Here is a 21,018-nt window from a genome sequence, read left to right as displayed (position 1 = left end):
AATAAAATCTTTAAAATAAAAAGGGACTGTAATAAATATGTTATACACAATCCTCATAATGATGAAGCAAAACCTATAGTAGTTACACAGAGGTAAAAATGAAAGGAATCTAAGCATACCACTATTGAAAGCCATCAAAGCACAAAGGAAGAGAGAGAAGAAAGAAGCAGAGAGGAACTCCAATACAGCCAGAAAACAATTAACAAAAAGTGATAAATATGTACCTATCAATAATTACTTCAGATGTATATAGATCATATATGTATATATATATGCCATATCTTCTTTATCCATTCATTTATTGATGAACACTTGGGCTGCTTTCATAATTTGGCTATTGTAATAATTCTACCATGAACATAGTTGTGCCTGTATCCCTTGAACTAGTGTTTTCGTATTTTGAGGGTAAATTATAATTGCTGAATCATAGTTATATTTTTAACTTTTTGAGGAAACTACATATTGTTTTGCACAGTGGCTGCACCAGTTTACATTCCCACCAATAGTACAGGAGAATTTATTTTTTTCCATATCCTTGCCAACACTTACTGTTTTGTTTTTGTTTTTGATTTTAGTCATCTCAACAAGTGTGAGGTGATATCTTATTGTAGTTTTTATTTGCATTTCCCTGATGATGAGTGATGTTGAGCATCTTGTTATGTGTCTGTTGGCCATCTGAATGTCTTTTTTGGAGATAGGTATGCTCATTCCTTCTGCGCATTTTTTTTTAAAGAAATTAAAGATGACACAAAGAAATGGAAAGACAGTTCATGTTCATGCATTGAAAGAACTAATATTGTCAAAATTTCTATACTACCAAAGCAATCTACAGATTTAATGCAATCCTTATCAAAATACAACAGCATTTTTCAGAGCACTAGAACAAACAATCTTAAAATTTATATGGAACCACAAAAGACTCCAAATAGCCAAAGCAATTTTGAAGAAGTAAAGCAAAACTGGAGGTACCACAATTCCAGACTTCAAGTTATTTTACTATACAAGCTATCAATAGAATAGAAAACGGAGAAATAAATCCACAATTATATAGTCAATTAATCTTCAACAGAGACAGTTTCTTCAACAAATGGTGCCAGGAAAATTGGACAACTACATACAAAAGAATGAAACTGAGCCACTTTCTTACAACATACACACACACAAAAAAAATTCAAAATGTGATACCTAAAATCATAGAAATCCTAGAAAAGAGCACAGTTAATTTTTCTGACATTGGCCATAGCAACATTTTCCTGATATGTTCCTGTGGCAAGGGAAATAAAAGCAAAGCTAAACTAATAGGATTACATCAAAATAAAAAGCTTCTGCACAGTGAAATAAACAACAAAACTAAAAGGCAACCTACAAAATAAATAAATAAATAAATAAATAAATAAATAAATAAATAAATAAAGGCAACCTACAGAATGAGAGAAGATATTTGCAAATGACATATCTGATAAAGAGTTAGTATCCAAAATATATGAAGAATTTATATAATTTAACACCTAAGAAATAAATAATCCAATTAAAAGCTGTTTTTTTTAAAGTATATATAAATATTGACAATGAGAATCAAAGTCTAAAGGGCTAGACTCACCAAGAAAAGGTGAAGAGGCTTAAACTTAGAAATGAAAGATTTGGCTTTACAAGTGATACCACAGCAATATAAAGCATCCTAAGAGACTAATAATTATTTGCCAATAAATATGAACACTTATAAAAAAGCATAAATTTTTAGAAACATACAATCTACCAAAACTGAATCATGCAGAAACATAAAATCTGAACAGACTAGTTACTAGTAAGGAGATTAAGTCAGTAATCAAAAACTCCCAAGAAATGAAGGACCAGGACTAGATGGATTTACTAGGAAATTTTACCAAACACTGACAGAAAAATGAGTACTAATCTTTCTCAACTTTTTCAAAAAGAAAAAAAAGAAGAAGAATAAAAAAAAAAAGACAAAGACAAGGAAGAGGAGGAGGGAACACTTTCAAACTTATTTATGAAGCCAGCATTACCCTCATTCCAAAAATTAAGAATGCCACATAAAAAGATTACAGGCCAATATCCCTGATGAGCGAACATACAAAAATATTCAACAAAATATTAGCAAACTCAATTCTGCAATACATTAGAAGGATCAAGTGGACTTTATTCTTGAGATGAAGAATAATAAATAATGAAATAATGTGGAGTATATAGGAGACTGTATCTCAACACAATAAAGGCTGTAGATAACAAGCCCTCATCTAACATTATATTCAACAGTGAAAAGATGAAAAATTTCCCTCTAACGCCAGCAGTGAGAGTGCCCATTCTTGCCACTTTTATTTAATATAGTATTGGAATTCCTGGCCAGAGCAATTAATTGAGAAAAAGAAATAAAAGTAAACAAATTGGAGAGGAAAAAGTAAAACTGTCACTATTTGCAGATGACATGGCACTATAGAGAACTCTAAAGGCTCCACCAAAAAACTTTTAGAAATAATGAATAAATTTAGTAATATTGTATAATACAAAATCAATGCACAGAAGTATGCTGTCTTTATACACAAACAACTGTCAGAAAGATAAATTAAGAAAATTATGCCATTCACAATTTTATCAAAAAGTTGACATACCTAGCAATAAATGTAACTAAGGAGGTGAAAACCTATACATTGAAAACTATAAGACATTTGATATAAGAAATTGAAGGCAAATGACTGGAAAGATATTCCATTGTCATAGATTGGAAGAACTAATATTAAAATGTCCATAGTATCCAAAGCAATCTACAGATTCAGTATAATCAATATCAAAATTCCAATGGCATTTTTCACAAAAATAGAGCAAATCATATTAAAATTTGTATGGACCATGAAAGACCCCAAATAGCCAAAGCAATTTCAAAACGGAACAAAACCAGAGGCATCACACTCTTTGGCTTCAAACTATATCGCAAATCCATAGAATCAAAACAGTATAGAATTGGCATGAAAATGAGCACATAAAAGGGCACCTGAGTGACAGTCAGCTAAGCATCTGCCTTGTCTCAGGTCATGATCCCAGGATACTAGGATGCAGTCCTGCATCAGGCTCCCAGCTCAACAGGGAGTCTGCTTCTTCCTCTCTCTCTGCCCCTCCCCTCCTGTTCATTCTCTCTCTCAATAAATAAACTCTTAAAAACAAATAGGCACGTAGATCAACGGAACAGAATAGAGTTCAGAAATAAACCCATGAATATATGGGCAATTAACTTAGGACAAAGGAGTCACAAATATACAATGAGAAAAGGATCCTTTCTTCAATAAATGCTGTCAGGAAAACTGGGCAGCCACATGCAAAAGAATGAAACTGGACTTCTATCTTAAATATACACAAATAACTAATTCGAGATGGGTTAATGACTTGGATATATGTTTCAAAATCATAAAACTCCTAGAAGAAAACATGGGCAGTAACCTCCTTAACATCAGTATTGGGAGTGATCTTTCTGGATCTAACTAAAGCAAAGGCAACAAAAGCAAAAATAAACAAGTGGAATTAAATCAAACTAAAAAACTTTTGTACAGGTAAAGAAAACATCAACAAAAGGAAACCTGTGGAATAGAAGAAAATATTTACAAATTATATATTTTACAAGGAATATATAAAATATATAAAGAATTCATACAACTCAATAACACAAAACAAACAATCATATCAAAATATGGGCAGAAGACCTGAATGGACATTTTTTCAAAGAAGACATATGGATGACCAACATGTACATGAAAAAAATGCTCATCATCATTAATTATCAGAGAAATGCAATGAACCCATAATGAGATACTACCTCACATCTGTTATAATGGCTTTTATCAAAATGATAAGAAATAAAGTTATTGGCAAGAATGTGGAGAAAAGGGAACCCTCATACACTGTGGGTAGGAATGTAAACTGATACAGCCACTGTAGAAAAAGATGTGGGGTTTCCTTAAAAAAATAAAATAAATAGAATTTTCATATGATATAGCAATTCCACTTCTGAGTTTTTATCCAAAGAAAACAAAAACACTAACTCAAAAAGATATATGCAGACACCTGTTCATTATAGCATTATTTATAATAGCCAAGATATGGAAACAACCTAAATGTTCATCAATGGATGAATGGATAAAGGAAAAACAATATATATATATATATATATATATATATATATATATAGCCATTTTCAACAACATGGATAGACCTTGACAGCATTACACTAAGTGAAATAAGTCAGACAGAGAAAGGTAAATACCGTATTACCTTACTTGTATATGGAATATAAGAAACAATGACAACAATAAAAATGTAAAAGCCAGAAAACAAACAAACAAAAAACCTCATAAATACAGACAACAAATTGGTAGTTGCCAGAGGTAGGGAATGGGTGAAATGGATGAAGTGGGTCAAAAGATACAAACTTTCTATTTTTTTGAAGGATACAAACTTTCAGTTATAAAATAAGCAAGTCATGAGGATGTAATGTATTGTACGTTGACTATAGTTTATAATACTGTACTATATATTTGAAAGTGGTTAAGAAAGTAGATCTTAGAAGTTCTCATCACACACACATACAAATTTATAACTATGACAGATGTTAACTAGACTTATTGTGATGATTCTTTTGTGATATAAAATCGTTTTGTTGTACACCTGAGACTAATATAATGTTATATGCCATTGTGCCTGAATTTAAAAAAATGAAGAAATTTTGCCACATTTGAAAATATAAGAATAGGAAATTGGAAATATTTGAGTATGGCAGTACAAAATGTATGTGGTGAGCATAAAGAGAGTTAGTACTAGTGAATAAGGCAAAGAAGCAGTTAGGGATGGCCCTGATTATTCTATAGCCTACATTAGTTACTAATAAATAATTACTAAAAACACCACAGCTAAAATATATAAATATAAATATAAATAATAAGTAAATACATCACTGCTACTTTTGCAGGAAAATATATGTACTCATTATATAAATAGTAGTTTCTGTAACTCTCCTTTTTGATGTCACTCTGTATATATCTTTCAGTACTCTGTGGGAAAGCACCATTTAATATTTTTATCTTCTGTTATATATAAACATGAAAAAGAGGTATTACAGTGCATAGCCATATAACACTACATAAAGTGAATGTTAAGAACCATTAATCATTTCTTTTAAAGCGGCTTCTCTGTGTTAAAAATCCTATTTAAAAATGATCTCATTATCCAATATGCATTTTTTACTCATATTTTAACCTTATTCTTCATAATTCCATTTTAAACAATGCTATAGTTTCAACTTTATGATCATCCTCATTGTGAAAAAGATGAATTTCCTTTCAGAGCATTCTCATGCATAAATCTTATCTTCATAGGAAATACTTAATTTCTGGATTTTATTCCTTTATACTACTGGAAGTTATCCAAATGTTACAGACCAATTTAATAAATTGGTTTTCAAACAAAAGTTTCATAATACAATTATTATGTATACTTCTGAAGATTAAGAAAAAATCATTTCATTTCATGTGTGTGTGGAGAGAGAGATGGAAAGACAGAAAGACAGAAAGAGACATTGCTTTGATTTTTATGGTATTTAACACAGATATCTTTTTAAATTGACTAAATATTTTCTTGAAACATTACCAAGTATTTATGCAAATATATTCAGATATATAAATTATAATTATATTTTACTTGTCCTTAAAATGAAAAAAAGTAACTCAAGGATACATACTCATTTTTAAACAATTCAGCCTTCTATAGAATAAGAATTGAAAACTCTTTTCTTATTCTTAATCTCATGCTTCTTCCCAGAAGTAACAATCATTAACAAGTGGGTGTATATATTTCCATTTATTGTTGTATAGATTTATATTTTCATAGTACTTGTTTTGTGTGCTTTCATATCTTTTAAAGATTAAACATTGATCCAAATTAACACAGGGTATACAGTTAGAATATTCAACACTCATACATGAAATTTGCATTTCACTAATAATGCAGTGATATATATCTTTTATTCTTATCCCCTATGAGTATCATTAGTTTTAATATGAGAGTGAATGTTCTCCTATTACATATCTGTGATGCAAACATAATATTCAGGTGTCAATTTTTTTATGATTGAAAGGAATACTACCTATTAAATGTATACTGATATTTTCATCTATATATTTTATGAGAGCAATCTATAGATCTGCATTCTTATGCAATCCTTGTTCCACAGCATCTCATTCAATGGTCTATTGAAACATTTTTATTTCATTATATAACACTTTTGGATACTCTGTATTTTCAAAGAACCATGCTGAGTATACATACTGTATATCCCAGGAGTTATTTTCTTGAAAACTAGCAGAGTAAAAAAAAAAAAAACAAAAAAAACAAAAAAAAAAAAACTAGCAGAGTAGTTTGTAGTTTTTAGAATATTTCTTTGATGTTTTTAGGCTCACTCTTAAGTTCTAAGGATATAAACATTGATTATTGTTATTTGTAATTGCTTATTTCTGATTTGTCCAAGTTGACAAAATTATATTGTTTTCCCCACTTTAGCTTAATACAGGAAAAAACAACGTGTTGTTGATTTTGTTGGAGTATAAAAGGGCAATAATGATTGTTTTCTATGGAAAAAATTGCTATCCTTTGTAGAGCAGTGATTCTCACTTAAGCATGCCTAACAGTCCCTTGTTACACACACAAAATTATGGGTGCTACCACATGAGATGCTAGTTTTTTCAACATTGGTTCTTTAAACACTACTCTCTACTATTATCCTTACATTGAGTAGTTACAAGAGCACTTTGGCAAATATACTCCTGGAGGAGGATCTACATTGTTGCTGAATTTCTTGCTTATGAACAAACAATTATGTCATCGTCAATAGGCAACTACTCACCTCATTGTTTCCTAATCCTAAGAGTCTACAGAACCAATATGGGAGTTTTAGCCAAAATATTCAATTTAATGATTCTTTGTTCCCCAGTATATTAACAGTAATTACAGTGAATAGTAATATTAATAGCAATATTTAAAATGCCAGATTAACTTGTAGGAAATGCAAGCACAATAGTCTTCTCCTAAAATCACATATATCCACCCTCAAAACACAACATTATATCTAAAATGACTCTATTCTGGACTACTGCTTCCTTTCCAATTAAGTGACATTCTTGGCTAAGAGTTGATGACATTGTCTTATTTCCCCTGGCTAGTCTCTGAATTATATATAGCATGTAGAATCCACTCTATTTTGGGTTCTTTTATAAAAAATGAGAAGGCCTGAGCAGAGAACAAAAAATCCAGAATTCCCTTTGAGTGATTAGGATTTGGATCCTAAGAATAAGGTCTGGTTTATATCATTCTTTAAGGTCTATTTATTTATTTGAGGGAGAATGAGAATGTGAGTGGAAGGAGAGGCAGAGGGAGAAAGAGAAAATCTCAAGCAGACCCTGTGCCAAATGAGGAGCCTGAGAGGCTCAACACAAGGCTTGACACAGGGCTCTCATGATTCTGAGATCATGATCTGAGCCAAAACCAATCTAATGTGTAACCGACTGTGCCAGCCAGGTGCCCTAGTTGATCTCATTCTTAAATTCATTTAACTCTTCTTCTGAGATTTAAAACTCATGGACCAAAATGGAAAGCAGATGGTGTCTTCAGTGACAAACCTTAATGTAGATATCCATTTAACAAGGTAACACATACCAGTCTGGTTTTTGGATAATAGCCAGTAAGCTTTTATACTGCCAACTAAATGTCAGTTATTGGGGATTATTCCATGATCTGTTTCTGATCAAAATTTCCTTATAGGTTTATCAAATAGTATTATATAGTTTTGGCACCACTCATTAATAGATAATGAAGTTTGTTTCTTCACTAATGTTGATTGAATACAGTGGCCAATTTGTCCTAAATATGTGGGTAATGACATATAAAGTTTTTTCAGGATTTCATATGAGGTCACAGGCAGCCACTCTAGGTGTAAAAGGGATTATTTCCATGTGTAATAAATACTTTTTTCTAACTCTGGAACAAAAGAACTGCATTGTATAATATTTCATAATATTCTCTTTGAGTTTCTACAGACACGATTTGTTGTTGTTTTGTTTTGTTTTGTTTTGTTCTGTTGAGAAGTAGGATTTTGGTTGGGCTTAATGTTTGGCATAATGATCAACCAGGACATTTACATTTACTTTGATATCTTTTTGAATGGGCTTCTGTCTTGAAAATAGCCAATTCATTAAAAAACATTACAACTATTAAATGCCTATAATCTGCTGACCATTCTAAATTAGGGTTCCTTCTTAGGTTAAGCACTTTAATGCTCTATAAAGCTTTCCAAAACAATAAACTATACCAAAAGCATTTCCACTATTAGCGTATATATAAAACCACTTCATTTTACTTAGCCAGGAAGCTACTGAAGTGACAACAAATTCTGTCATCTGGACATATTTTTGCCTCTGGGAAGGAGTCGTATTCTAGCGGTAAGTTGAGATCTGTTACAATGTATCCTGCCTGATGTTTTCCTGGTTTTAGTCTTAAAATATAATCAACAGACAAACATTAAACCTAGATTTCTAGGCATGTTGTAATAAACTTATTAAAGACATTTTTAAAAGCCTATTAGATATTTAAGAAACAGTGTTTAAAGAATTACGAGTTTCCCTTCTATGGGGAAAGAGAGGCAGGATTTAAAGCTGCCAGTGGAGAGCAGTAGGTTTTTTTTTTTTTGGTTTTTTTTTTGTTTGTTTGTTTGTTTTGTTTTTAAATTCATGATAGTCATAGAGAGAGGAGAGAGAGGCAGGACACAGGCAGAGGGAGAAGCGGGCTCCACGCCGGGAGCCCGACAGGGGACTCGATCCCGGGTCTCCAGGATCGCGCCCTGGGCCAAAGGCAGGCGCCAAACCGCTGAGCCACCCAGGGATCCCCCAATAGTTTTTAAAAGCTGAGGATCTCAGTGCCATAGCCACAAGGAATTAAATTCTATCAAAAACCTAATGAGCTGGGAGGAGGACCTCAAGCTCCAGAAGAGAACTACAAAGTGGCTAATGCCTTGATTTCAGTTTACAAAGCACTGAGCAAAGGGCTCATATAAGCCTTGTCTGGACTCCTAACCCCTGGACATTGTGACATAATAGGTGTAGGTTATTTTAAGCACCTAAATTTGTGCTTTGTTGTTCAGCAATAGGAAATTAATACCTTTGGAACTCATAGCTTTCCAGTGAGACTTAGGAATCATCTGTGTGATCTCTTACTTACTAATCTGGGAAATTTATGAAGTGTTACACGTTTTTAGGAGTGAAAAATATCCCTCCTTGGGATAAATTATGTTCCAAAAAAATAAACTTTAACAAAATTTTTACTTCTTTCAGAAAGTGCATAGCCTATTAGAGATAAGACATAAAGTAAATAGAATTACTTTCAGAGCTCAGTTGCATTTTAGAGTACTGTAAAAGATGATCGACATGTGAAATAAAAAAAAAAATAGGACGGTTTAGGAATCCTTGTTGAGGACTTTGATTTTCCCAGGAGGAAGCAATGAAATGACTCTTTGGATAAAAAACGATGCTAAAAGAACAGAAAACAGATCTATAGTTATGAAATATGCAGCTTTGTGGTGCACAAAGATAAAAGAATACTCGGATTTGCTACTACAGGTAAGTAGGGAATGATTATTATATGTATGCTGCTAAGATTCTGAACAAATCTATATCCCTACTATTTGGATATTTTTTTAACCTAGAGAAAAGAATCATTATAAGGAAGAGTACAAGGGTTAAGGGCTCATTTTTCTATTAGATTTTCATCTTCTTGATTTTGGTACCCTTTGGTTCTGGTTTTAGAGAATATAAGGTGAATCTTGCTAGATGTTTGGAGGGACTGATAGATTGAGTCCAAATTATATTGGAAAATTAGTATCACTTATGCTCAGAAGTATGATTACTTCTTAGATCTTTGACTTCTATTAAGAATACAGGTAAATCATTGTTTAAATTATCTATGACCTGATTATGAGTCCTCAGGAATGTCCAGGAATGGGCCATCAGGAGAGCATCTGTTTTATAGTAAATCCCCCACACTACACCATTTAGTTAGTGGATGTGATGTCACAAAGGAGGAAAGAATGTTTCTCAACTAAAAGTCTGACGGTAACAGTTGGGCTGGGCATATAAACTGTTTGATGGTTATTGAAGGTACTTGGCCCATGATAGTTGTTGGCTCCCAGGGAGAGGTTAAATAAGAGTGTTAGAATATATGAGAGATGTCATAAGGCATATCGATCAAACCCTGCAAGATTATCATTTAATATTTAGAGAAAATGGATCTTATATAAAAGGAAATGTCACTTGATTCCATCTTGGATAAATTTCATTAATTGCCCCCACTTTATTTTTTTCTCGGTTGTTTTTTAGCTAAGAGAGTGCAATTATTTATCTAATACTCTTTCTGTTCAAAGTATGTAAAAGTGAGGAATTAAGAAAGAGTCTATAAGAAAGATCTTCTAAAGAAAATCTTTTGCCTTTGCTAAGTAGGATTTAATGTTTCTCTGTCAGGTCTAGCTTTACTCTTTTTCTATATGAAATTTCACTTTATCCTCCACTCTGCTGCTCACTGGAACAGATCTTTTCCTTACATCTTTCCCAAATAAATTCTACTTTTATTTTTACTCACATCTTCTCAGTGTGGTGGTCAGGAGCTAGAGAGATGAGGGTTTTTCTTTGCAGTTCAGGCTAAGCTGCAATCCTAGTAAGGTACTATAAACATGTCCTAGATATGATGCCTTTACAAATAGCCCTTCCCCTCCTCCAGAGGTCATGTTGGGCTGAGTATGCATTCCATCCTCCCTGGGGGGATTTTTCCCCCTTCTTTTTCTCTCACAACTACAGTAGGTTCTCATCTGTACTGTCAGGCAACAGATTTTGATGATTTTGCATATTAGGGCTCTGTTTCCATAAGGAGATAGAGATGATGAGACAGGGCAGATGTTAGCTAAGACATTGTTTCACTCTCCAGATCGCATCATCAGGAAGTTTTCTTAAGAAAAAAGAAAAAAAGATATATGTATCTCCAGTCTTCTCTGTAAACATTTGTGGGGTTCATGGAGGAAAAACCTGTAAAAGAACAATGATGTGAACATCATTGGTCCCATGTGATGCATTCAGCTTTCATGCTTGTGCATTCAGACATTAGCAATCGGTTAAAATCTTCTAATTGATTCTTATTTTTTTAAAAAAGATTTTATTTATTTATTGTACAGAGAGAAAGAGAGAGAGTAGACATAGAGGGAGAAGCTGACTCCCCATGGAGCAGGGAGCCCAACGCAGGGATCAATCCCAGGACCCGGATATCATGACCTGATCCAAAGGTAGACACTAACCACTGAGAAACCCAGGTGCCCCTACTTGATTCTTCTCACCAGCTTATTCGCCATTCAATATTTTGTCTCAAGTAAGCAAATTCCTGGGTCTTGTTTCTCCCTGAGAGTGCTTCTCACATTCCTGATTTTATGTTAATATTTTCCCATTGCAATTTTCATGATCTAATTAGAAAATCACAAACTTGCAGTTTTTCAAGTTTGTTTTTTCTTATTGTAAAGTAGGAGGGAACACAAATTCTCCACATCTCTGAAATAACATCAGAACCCAGTAGCTGTTTTTTAATGCAATTTTCCTACCATTTTGTTGAAGTAAATCTAAAGTGTTTTCCAATACTGTGTCTGAAACAAAGCCACTTTTTCTGGGAAGTCCGTTGATCACTAGCTGCGTAAAATAGTTGGGAGATTATAATAAATAACAGAATAAATTAGAAAATAATGTTAAATGCTAAGTTCCTATTTCCATTTTTGCATGATTGTTGTAATCAATTTTTGAGAACAGAATACTTATAAGTCAAAACAATAACTCATGTGTTTTTTATTACATGACTCAATACTAAATTCAAAAGCAATGAATTTGTTTAGATGGAACTTGCAATAATAATTTTATACTTTAATTCTATATTCCATAGTTGGTAGTAATTTGTCAACAATGATCCTATATATGAGAATATCAAGCCGTACAATAAATCAACTTTTAAAATTAATAGCAATGTGAAACTAATAGTTTAACCAAAATCCTAACCTCAATAATATGTATTCATATCAGAGAGGAAAATGTAATTTCAGGTTTAAATTATTGGCAAGGCACTGAAAGATATTCCCACTGATCCCACCAGTGAATTACATTTATATATATCTGTATCCATATATAAATATCTATAGGCCTATAAGTCAAACTCTGGTTTATTTTGGGGGGAGGTTATTCTCAGGTTAAACACACAGTAATCCAAATAAGTTTGCATTTCCTTTTTCTTAAATAATTCAAAGTGTAACGCACCTGGGTGTCTCAGTTGGTAAAGTATTCGACTCTTGAACTCAGATCAGATCTTGATCTCACAGTGGTGACTTCAAACTCTTACTAAAAAAAAAAAAAAATTCAAAGTATAGGAAGCAGTCCTCAAAGGAACTAAATTCTGTCATTTTACTTCTCGTACTTGACCAGTACACAAGCTTCTATAAAAAGTCAAAGGGAAAAAATAAATAAATAAATAAATAAATCATCAAAGGGAAACAGAAATGGAGTGTGTATCACACATGTCTGTGATCATCTTTCTTAAATTATCAAATCATGTCCATCAGTCCAATGTCTGTTTTGTGAGGCCAGGGAATGTGTAAGAGGCCAAATATCATTTTAGTTAATCCTGTTATGATATTAAATGATATGGGTTATAAAAAAACCCTCTTGGTTATAGCATATAGCCTGGAGTAATACTGAGTATAGTAAGAAGTACAGTTTATTTAAATGCATATGTTGTGCTACAAACTTAATTGAAATGAATCCTGTTTAAATTCCAGATGAGCGGGGCACCTAGGTGGCTCAGTCAGTTAAGTGTCTACCATTGGCTGAGGTCATGATTCCGGGGTCCTGGGATCAAGTTCCACATCAGACTCCCTGCTCAGTGAGGAGCTTGCTCCTTCCTCTCACTCTTCCATTCCCCCTGCTTGTGCTCTCTTACTCTGTTTCGCTCAGTCAAATAAATAAGTAAATGAATAAATAAATACATTCTAGATGAAAAGTACTATGTTAAAAATTCACAATTGTCTACCCTACAGAAAGACAACACTTCAATTAATCCATTAGTGCCCAGTTATCATTAACCTAACAAATAGAAAAAAAAAACAAACACAAAAGCCTATTCTCTCTCTTCCTGTTACTGAAAGTCATCCTAAATATTGAAAATATTCAAATCTCTCAAAAAAAATAAAAGCAAAAATGTCCAGAATCATCACAAGCAGAATGACAAGGCCTACAATGAACTGTACATCTCTCATTTGAAAGCAATTCCAACAATTAATTTCCATGATCCAGTTTTGCATTCTATCTCTTTTTTTTTTTTTTAAGATTTTATTTATTCATGAGAGACACAGAGAGAGAGGCAGAGACACAGGCAGAGGGCGAAGCAAGCTCCCCACTAGGAGCCTGATGTGGGACTCGATCCAGGGACTCCAGGATCACGCCCGGAGCTGAAGGCAGATGCTCAACCTCTGAGCCACCCAGGTGTCCCTGATTCTATTTATTTCTGTCTCTTCCTCCAAATTGATTTGTACCAGCTAATTCATAAATTTATTATTTAGCAGGGTCATTTCTCATAATTCAAATTGGATCTCATTTTACAGAAAAATAGGATTGACAGCAACAATTAATATTCAGATTTTTTACTTTTGTGATCATATATTTTGAAATAGCAAAAATATTTTGGTTCTTATAATAGAGGGCTCAACAAGTATTTCATGAACATAGGTAATTAATGGAAATTGTGCTACCATGGAAACTGTAGTAATCATCATTATAGGAATACTTTTCATCCATAGTGATGAGACAAAATTATAAAAGTTAAAGATTTTTATAGTGAAGTTGAATAATTATAAATTTATAATATGAAAGAGTAGCATTTATTGATCCTTTATAGTCTATTTTTAAATTTGCTTACCTTTAATTTACTTATCATAGTTTTTCAATAGTTTGTGAAGTAGTGCAAAGTTGTAACTTATGTCATCTAGAATAATTTTAATGAGTAAACAAAAATAAACTATTGAGTTATAAAATAAGTTTACAAAATATGTAGAGAAATGTAAAACATGTAAGGTTTATTATTTTATTTCTGTCACCATCTGTAATTATTTACAAAGTCCAATTCAAATGAATTCTATGTTATAGGTATGCTTTCTAATCTATAGGAATTTTCAATGAAGAATCGTTTCTTAAACATACTTTGAATAAACTGAGTTTTATCATATGTCAGGAAAGTACAGCCTTATTATTAACTTAAAGCATTTATTTTAAATTAAGTTTTGAAAGTCATATAATTTCTCTAAATAAGTATCCCATTATTTCAATTACTTATTGAAATAACAAAAGTTATTTCAATATTTGCTTATTAATATTGTGGTAACATGGCATCATATAAATATACATTATTCTCTAAAAACAATGCCTCTCAAATAACCAGGAATAATTGTCACTTCAGGAATGGTATGATTTCCTAAACAATACCGTTTTTTTTTTTTTATTTGAAAAGCATATTTGCAATATTATTGGTAACTAAAAGAGGCAAAAGTGGCTGTAGGTATGTGGAACAGGACAGTGAATGAAATGAATAAAATACTTATAGAGATAACAAACTTGTGGAAAGTAAATGAATAAAAAGATCATTTAAGAAATGCTATAAAAATAATACACTTAATTTCATATTTGATATAAAATGTTCTGGAACTGAGTAGTTGTGCTAGTTAAAATTGAGAGCCCAATAAAGGGGACTATTACATTTGAGCCAATACCTGAATACAAAAGAGCAATCTGTAATGCAAAGATCTTCGTGAAGAACTTTTTGCCTAAGAGGAAAGTACTATGCACTATGTTGAAAGTAATTCTGAAAACAGGAGAAAAGATCGTTTTGACTAGAGTATAGTAAACAAGAAAACGTTTACAAAGTAAGCCTTGAAATAAGCAGAGGCCAGGTTTGGTAGCAACTGGGAGGCAGGCCTGGGTAAAAGGAATTAATTTTATTGTAAGGAACGCTGGAGGTTTTATGCAGTTTCTTTTAGGAAGGAGTGTGAAATTATTTCATTTATATTTTTAGATGTTCTATCATTTTTCTGAAAGATTTTCTCCTCACTCTGCCATTACTCATTACTCTGGAAAGACTAGATAACTGTTGTTACATGAGAGTAGGCAGACCAGTTAAAAGGCTATTACAATGTTCTAAATGAGAAATAATGGTAGATCATGTGGTATTTGTAAAGATAGTGAAGAGTGAGGGAATTTGAAGTATACTGAAAGTAAAATTACTGAATTTGCTGATGGGTCTTATGTTGGGATCAAGATAAAGAGAATCAGAAATGTCCCTTAAGTTTTGAAGTATATGGCCACGCCATTGTCTGAGAAGTAAAGATCTGGAGGAGAAACAATTGGCGGGGATGAAGAAGGTAGTTAAGAGTTGCATTTCTGGGGCAGCCAGGGTGGCTCAGGAGTTTAGCGCCACCTTCAGCCCAGGTCGTGATCCTGGAGACCCGGGATTGAGTCCCATGTCTGGCTCCTTGCATGGAGCCTGCTTCTCCCTCTGCCTGTGTGTGTGTGTGTGTGTGTGTGTGTGTGTGTGTGTGTGTGTGTTTCTCATGAATAAATAAATACAATCTTTAAAAAAGGAAGAGTTGCATTTTGGGCCTTAATTTTTTTTTTTAATACTCAAAATATATCTAGGAGGATCTGTCAAGGACTCAGCCAAAATACGATTCCAGAGCTCCGGTGAGATATCAGACCTGAAAATACAAATTTGAAAGTCTTGGTCAAGAGGACTAGATGACATCACACAAAAACTATGTGGTTAGTGAGATAGGTGTCTTATTAGGAATCCTGAGGAATTCCAACACAAAGAGTTCAAATAGAGGACAAAAACCTAGGAAGAGACAGAGAAGGAGCAACAGTGGTTAGAAGGGGAATCAGCTAAGTCTTGTATCTCTAGAGTCAATGTTGTCTCAAGAGGAGATATCTGAGGACTAGGACTATATTTTCTGAGAAGTTGAGTAATATAAAAAGACAATGCTGTATCCACTGTACCAGAATGACAGGAATTTAAATCAGTCAAAGGGTTGCAAACAGACTAGAAGTGAAAGAAGTAGAAAGAAAAAGTATTCGACTCTATATGCTTGATGAGTTTCTCAACTTTTTATTATATCTATTTTTAGATTTTTTTAAATAAACCAGAAATAAATAAGCAAATAAATAAATAAATGTCTGTTTGTTGGTCTATTCTTATTCTAATAGGTTCCACAGCTCCTTTTCTCTATCCTGTTTTTTCCTCCCAGTGTCATTATATGTACTTATGGTCTGTTATTGGAGTTTCATATATAATTCCAGGTTGGGGCTTGGTGCTTTGTACCAAAATGTGGTTAAATTCTTTTGATTCAGAAGCAATTTTTATGCCATTTTTTAATGACTCACTCTGGCCAGAATCTCTGACAATAATGTACAATCACATTTACATCTTCTGTAGGGTCACATTGTATTGCTTAGACTCCCTCTATCAATATAGGATATTAGAAAAATTATTTTTTATCTAAATGCAGTTTTTTTGAAGTTATTGAAATTCATCTGCCACTTTGTGGCCCACTCACACTCTCTTCCTGTGATATTTCCCATTGAATTGACATTTTGCTGCAGAAGAAGCCTTAATGTTGAGTGAAAAGTTTTAGAGAGTACTACCAATAAACACTTTGTAGACACTTGAGTCTATTCCTTTGTTGATTTCTAGCAAGGAAGTAGTTGTCTTTTAACTAACCAGAAAAGTTCTGTCTTATCCTCTTTGACAAAGTTAAAGATATGGGAGAAAGAGTGATAGAAACTCTGAACATTCAAACTGTGTGATTTGTTCCAGTTTACACAGTGGGGAAAAAAATGAACTTATGGTTTGTAACATCAATGTGTTTTTGAAAACATCAATTATGATAATATTTTATAATCTCCAAGAAACAATCCTTAACAATTCACTTTTTTATCTCTAAGAGCTCTTTTATTGCTGCCTGTTAACTTCTTTTTTTCTTTTTTCTGAGGGGTTCTCCTTTTGCTTCATTATCACCTCTTGGTTACTTAGAGCCAAGGCCCAGTGTGATAGTCTTAACATGGCTAAGTGACATTTCTAGCTACTTCTTAATTTTCCTAAAAGAATCCCAAACATTTTATGACTTAAACAAATTTAAAGATTAGTTTGTTTGTTTCCCAGAAACATTCTAACCAATACTTGTAATTAAAGCTTCTAGAAATAATAAGGCCAAAAGAAAGCTGTATATGAAAGCAGGGAAGGAAAATAAAATGTGTTTTTTGAATAAACAGTATAAAGTATATATTTTAAGAGAAAAAGACTAATTTTGTCCTAATGTAGAATGACTGTTGTTTGTTTTCAGAATGTGAAAGAGGAAAAATATAATATAAACAATTATTTTAAAAGTTGTAGGTGTAGAGAAAAGGAATTTTGGAAAGAGAATTTCATATATGGTCAAGCTGACTAGATTGAAATGGACTATTTAAGTTTTTAAATAATGAGTCAATATTGTGAGTACACTGGTGTAAAATGAGAATTTCATTTCTTCCAGTTAAAAGAACAAAGTTTTCTTAAGCTATTTTAATGTGCTTTTGATAGACATAAAAAGTTTTTTTTTCTTTTTTACCTTTTGGGTAATTTTTTTGGAGAGCAAAGATTTTAAATCTTATCAAATAATTTCCTATGCTTCATTTTGTCTTTATCAGATCTTTGATTACTTAGAAAACTGAAATTTCTCAATATTAAAAGAGCTAAGTTTTGTTCATAATTATCTAGTCTTATATTTGCTTTTAAAAACTTCTGTGGTCACTGTGGTTAAATAGATTTTGTATTATTTCATAAGGATCTGTGGTTCAAGTTAGTCAAATGTTCAAAACTTTTGATGTTTTTGACAACTACCTAAAATCAATTTCTAGGGATCCCTGGGTGGCTCAGTGGTTTAGTGCCTGCCTTTGGCCCGGGGCATGATCCTGGAGTCCGGGGGATTAAGTCCCACATCAGGCTCCCTGCATGGAGCCTGCTTCTCCCTCTGCCTGTGTCTCTGCCTCTCTCTCTCTCTTTCTGTGTCTCTCATGAATAAATAAATAAAATATTTTTTAAAAAGTAAAAAAATAAAAAAAAAATTAATTTCTAAATGGGGGTCTTTTTAACTTCAAACTAACCTTGAGATATCCCAGATGATCCCTGGAAAATTACAGAGAATTTCTCTGTCACACTGTAAAAGAGGATGTTAAAATTAATTAGATTTATTTAATATATTAAATTACATGGGAAGCATTGTCAGAAGCAATGATAAACTCTAAGTTGTATGTGTATGCATATACATTCCTAACATAGGTATTGTAGAAATTATTTGAAATTCATAGAAGTTTGTCAATACTCTCAGTCTATTATAAATATGTTACAGAAAAAGTGGCATTTCCTTTTTTTTTTTTTTTTTAGATTTTATTTATTTATTCATGAGAGACACAGAGAGGCAGAGACAGAAGTAGGCTCATGCAGAGAGCCCTATGTGGGACTCCATCTAAGGACCCCAGGATCACAACCCAAGCTAAAGGCAGATGCTCAAGTGCTGAGCCACCCAGGCGTCTCAATGGCATTTCCTTATTAAATAAATTATCATTAGATCTTTAATCATGGCCATTTTTTTTTTTTTTTTTTTTTTAGTTTTCTCATCATTTGCAGCAGTTTGACCCTGACACTTTTGCAAAAGTGCTTCATCTCTAAAGAGATTTATGGAAAAGACTGACAAGTACTCTAGAATATAGTTTTCTGATAACTATCAGATCATACCACTGATATAGGTAAGAAACTTGATAACAAGTGAAAAAACTGAATTCAAGCAGAATAAGAAATAATAACATGAGTCTGAAAAAACTGATAGGCATGATTATAAATTTTCTTACAACTTTTTCTTTGAAACATTGCTAGTGCCTAATGTGTTATTTTCCTGGATTTAAGAAAATATTTTTTTCTTTTTTCTTAAGCTATCTATGACTTACAGCAATTTGGTAAGTATACCTTTGTAAATAGAATTGAAATATTTACTTTTTCTCTCTACCTCATCCCTCTAGAATTTGGGAACTTACTGAGTTGCCTTATTTTTTTGGTAATGTTATTATTTGCATAAGTTCAATAAGAATTTGTTCTCCTTATAACAGGACACAATTGGAAACCAAGGCTTTAAATGGAATGTCATACTTGGGAATATGCATAAAATCAGATAAAACAACACAGTTAAAGAAAAATAAGGATGACTTCATGGAGCCAATAAAGTTTCTTGTTAAAAAAGAGCTTTGTATCTTGCCTACAGGGTTCCTGGCAGCCTCATCAGCTGAGTAAGGAAAGTTATTACTCAGGATATCTTGAAGACCTCAAGATGAAAGGAATTAAAACTATATAGGTACAACAAGTGAAGCCTGATGGCAAGTCTCTGATGTGGCTTCTTAGTCTGCAGAGGCTTTAAAAGTCCAATCTAATATCATGTGAAAAGTTCCAGCAAAACAGATTTAAAAAGAGCCTATGTGGTCAGTCACTATTCTTGCTGCACTTATATAAATGATCAGTCCATGTTTAAAGAGAACAGACTTGTTTTTTTGTTTTTTGTTTTTTTTTTTTTGTAAAGAAATTAGTTTTACTATAATTATATTTGCTAGAAATGAGATCTGGATGCCAATCCTATCAGTTTTCTCAATTATCTGACCATGAGTCTAGAAACAACCTTCTAATTTTCTCCCATTCTTCTGATTTGGAATCTTTAAGTACAAAGACTGTTTTTGAACCTTCTTGGAAGAGGCCATCCTTCTCACTACCCAGATAGCTGTCAAATTTCAGGGACTCGAACCTTGGATCTACCTCTCCCGATCTGATCTACTGCTCCCAAAAAATATTTTATAAATTACAGTATTCACATTTCTGAAGCTTATTCAGCATTTAATTGAATACTTATTAGTGTTTAAAGTTACCCTAAGGCTTTTACCAAACACTAGTTAACTCTCAGTATATTTTTTGGAAGTGGATTCCATAGGAATTTATAATAAATCATTCAAATATCAAAATACAAAATAGCTGTTAATAAAAAAACGTAATGCCCTTTACCTGTACTTTTATATTATTTATTTTTATTCATGTATATATACATGTATGTGTATATATTGTGTATATTGTATCTACATATATATGTATAGTGTGTTTGTATATATATATATACACATATATACATACACACACAAAAAAGAGAAATGTACCTTAATGAAATGATAAACGATTTTTAGTTACAAGATGACCAATTCAGTCTTATTGCTAAATTTGTAGGTTTTTAGCCTAACATCTTGTACCACAAAATATTTTATTCATAAACTATGTGATCCCTACTTCACTGAGATGATTTAAAATAGCAAGATTTAGAAAGATTTCTTTCTTTTTAAACCACAACCTTTGAAAGATAATAATTCTAATCAAATGGTTTGACGTTAGCAAATTTCTTCACTTTGAAGAAATGTCCAAGTTAACATACTTCCAACTACAATATTTAATATTGAACAGTGTTTAGTGTTCAATGACCTTACCTCTATGATGACTTTTTGTTTATTTCTCAATTTGTTTTTTTATAGACTTTCATGGGAACAAGGGAAGTGGTTGAATGTAGCTATTTCAGCTCTTCAATGAGGTTTTGTCTCAAAAAATGCCTTGATATCAAAGTCACACAACTGAAGGAAAGCACTGAAAGATTACCAAGCAAAATATTTGATAATCTAACCAAAATAAAAAGCAATTTTTGATATAAAAAATACTGTTTCAATTAGGATATCCAATATTGCTTCTTAGAGTTATATTATGTAATATCAGCAACTGCAGTGTTTTTTCCAAATTAAT

General features: G+C 32.4%; 1 protein-coding gene and 1 long non-coding RNA gene across 6 annotated transcripts in view; one reads left to right on the top strand and one right to left on the bottom strand.

The window, feature by feature from the left end:
* The window catches only part of ADAM29 (ADAM metallopeptidase domain 29), a 73,912-nt gene extending 63,797 nt beyond the window's left edge, over positions 1 to 10,115 (bottom strand). For 2 of the 3 annotated variants that reach the window (XM_077868611.1, XM_077868610.1), the window contains exon 1: positions 10,014 to 10,115. The gene's annotated coding sequence lies outside the window, so the exon portion shown is untranslated. The remainder of the gene's footprint in view (positions 1 to 10,013) is intronic. The other variant, XM_077868612.1, reaches the window with a different exon arrangement.
* A 15-nt stretch (positions 10,116 to 10,130) lies between these two features.
* Positions 10,131 to 20,177, top strand: LOC144295929 (uncharacterized). 3 transcript variants are annotated; one of them, XR_013363068.1, is made up of 5 exons: positions 10,131 to 10,202; positions 11,267 to 11,374; positions 18,811 to 18,947; positions 19,131 to 19,154; positions 19,457 to 20,177. It is a non-coding gene; the product is annotated as an uncharacterized LOC144295929 (long non-coding RNA). The 3 variants fall into 3 exon arrangements; XR_013363071.1 differs by having other exon boundaries at positions 11,267 to 11,457; XR_013363070.1 differs by lacking the exon at positions 19,457 to 20,177 and adding an exon at positions 19,305 to 19,444.
* The last annotated feature ends 841 nt before the right edge of the window (positions 20,178 to 21,018 follow it).

This window comes from Canis aureus, chromosome 24 (genome assembly GCF_053574225.1).
Source record: "Canis aureus isolate CA01 chromosome 24, VMU_Caureus_v.1.0, whole genome shotgun sequence".
NCBI classification, from domain to species: Eukaryota; Metazoa; Chordata; class Mammalia; order Carnivora; family Canidae; genus Canis; species Canis aureus.
Note: the sequence above shows the minus strand (reverse complement) of the source record. Positions and strands in the feature narration are given on the sequence as shown.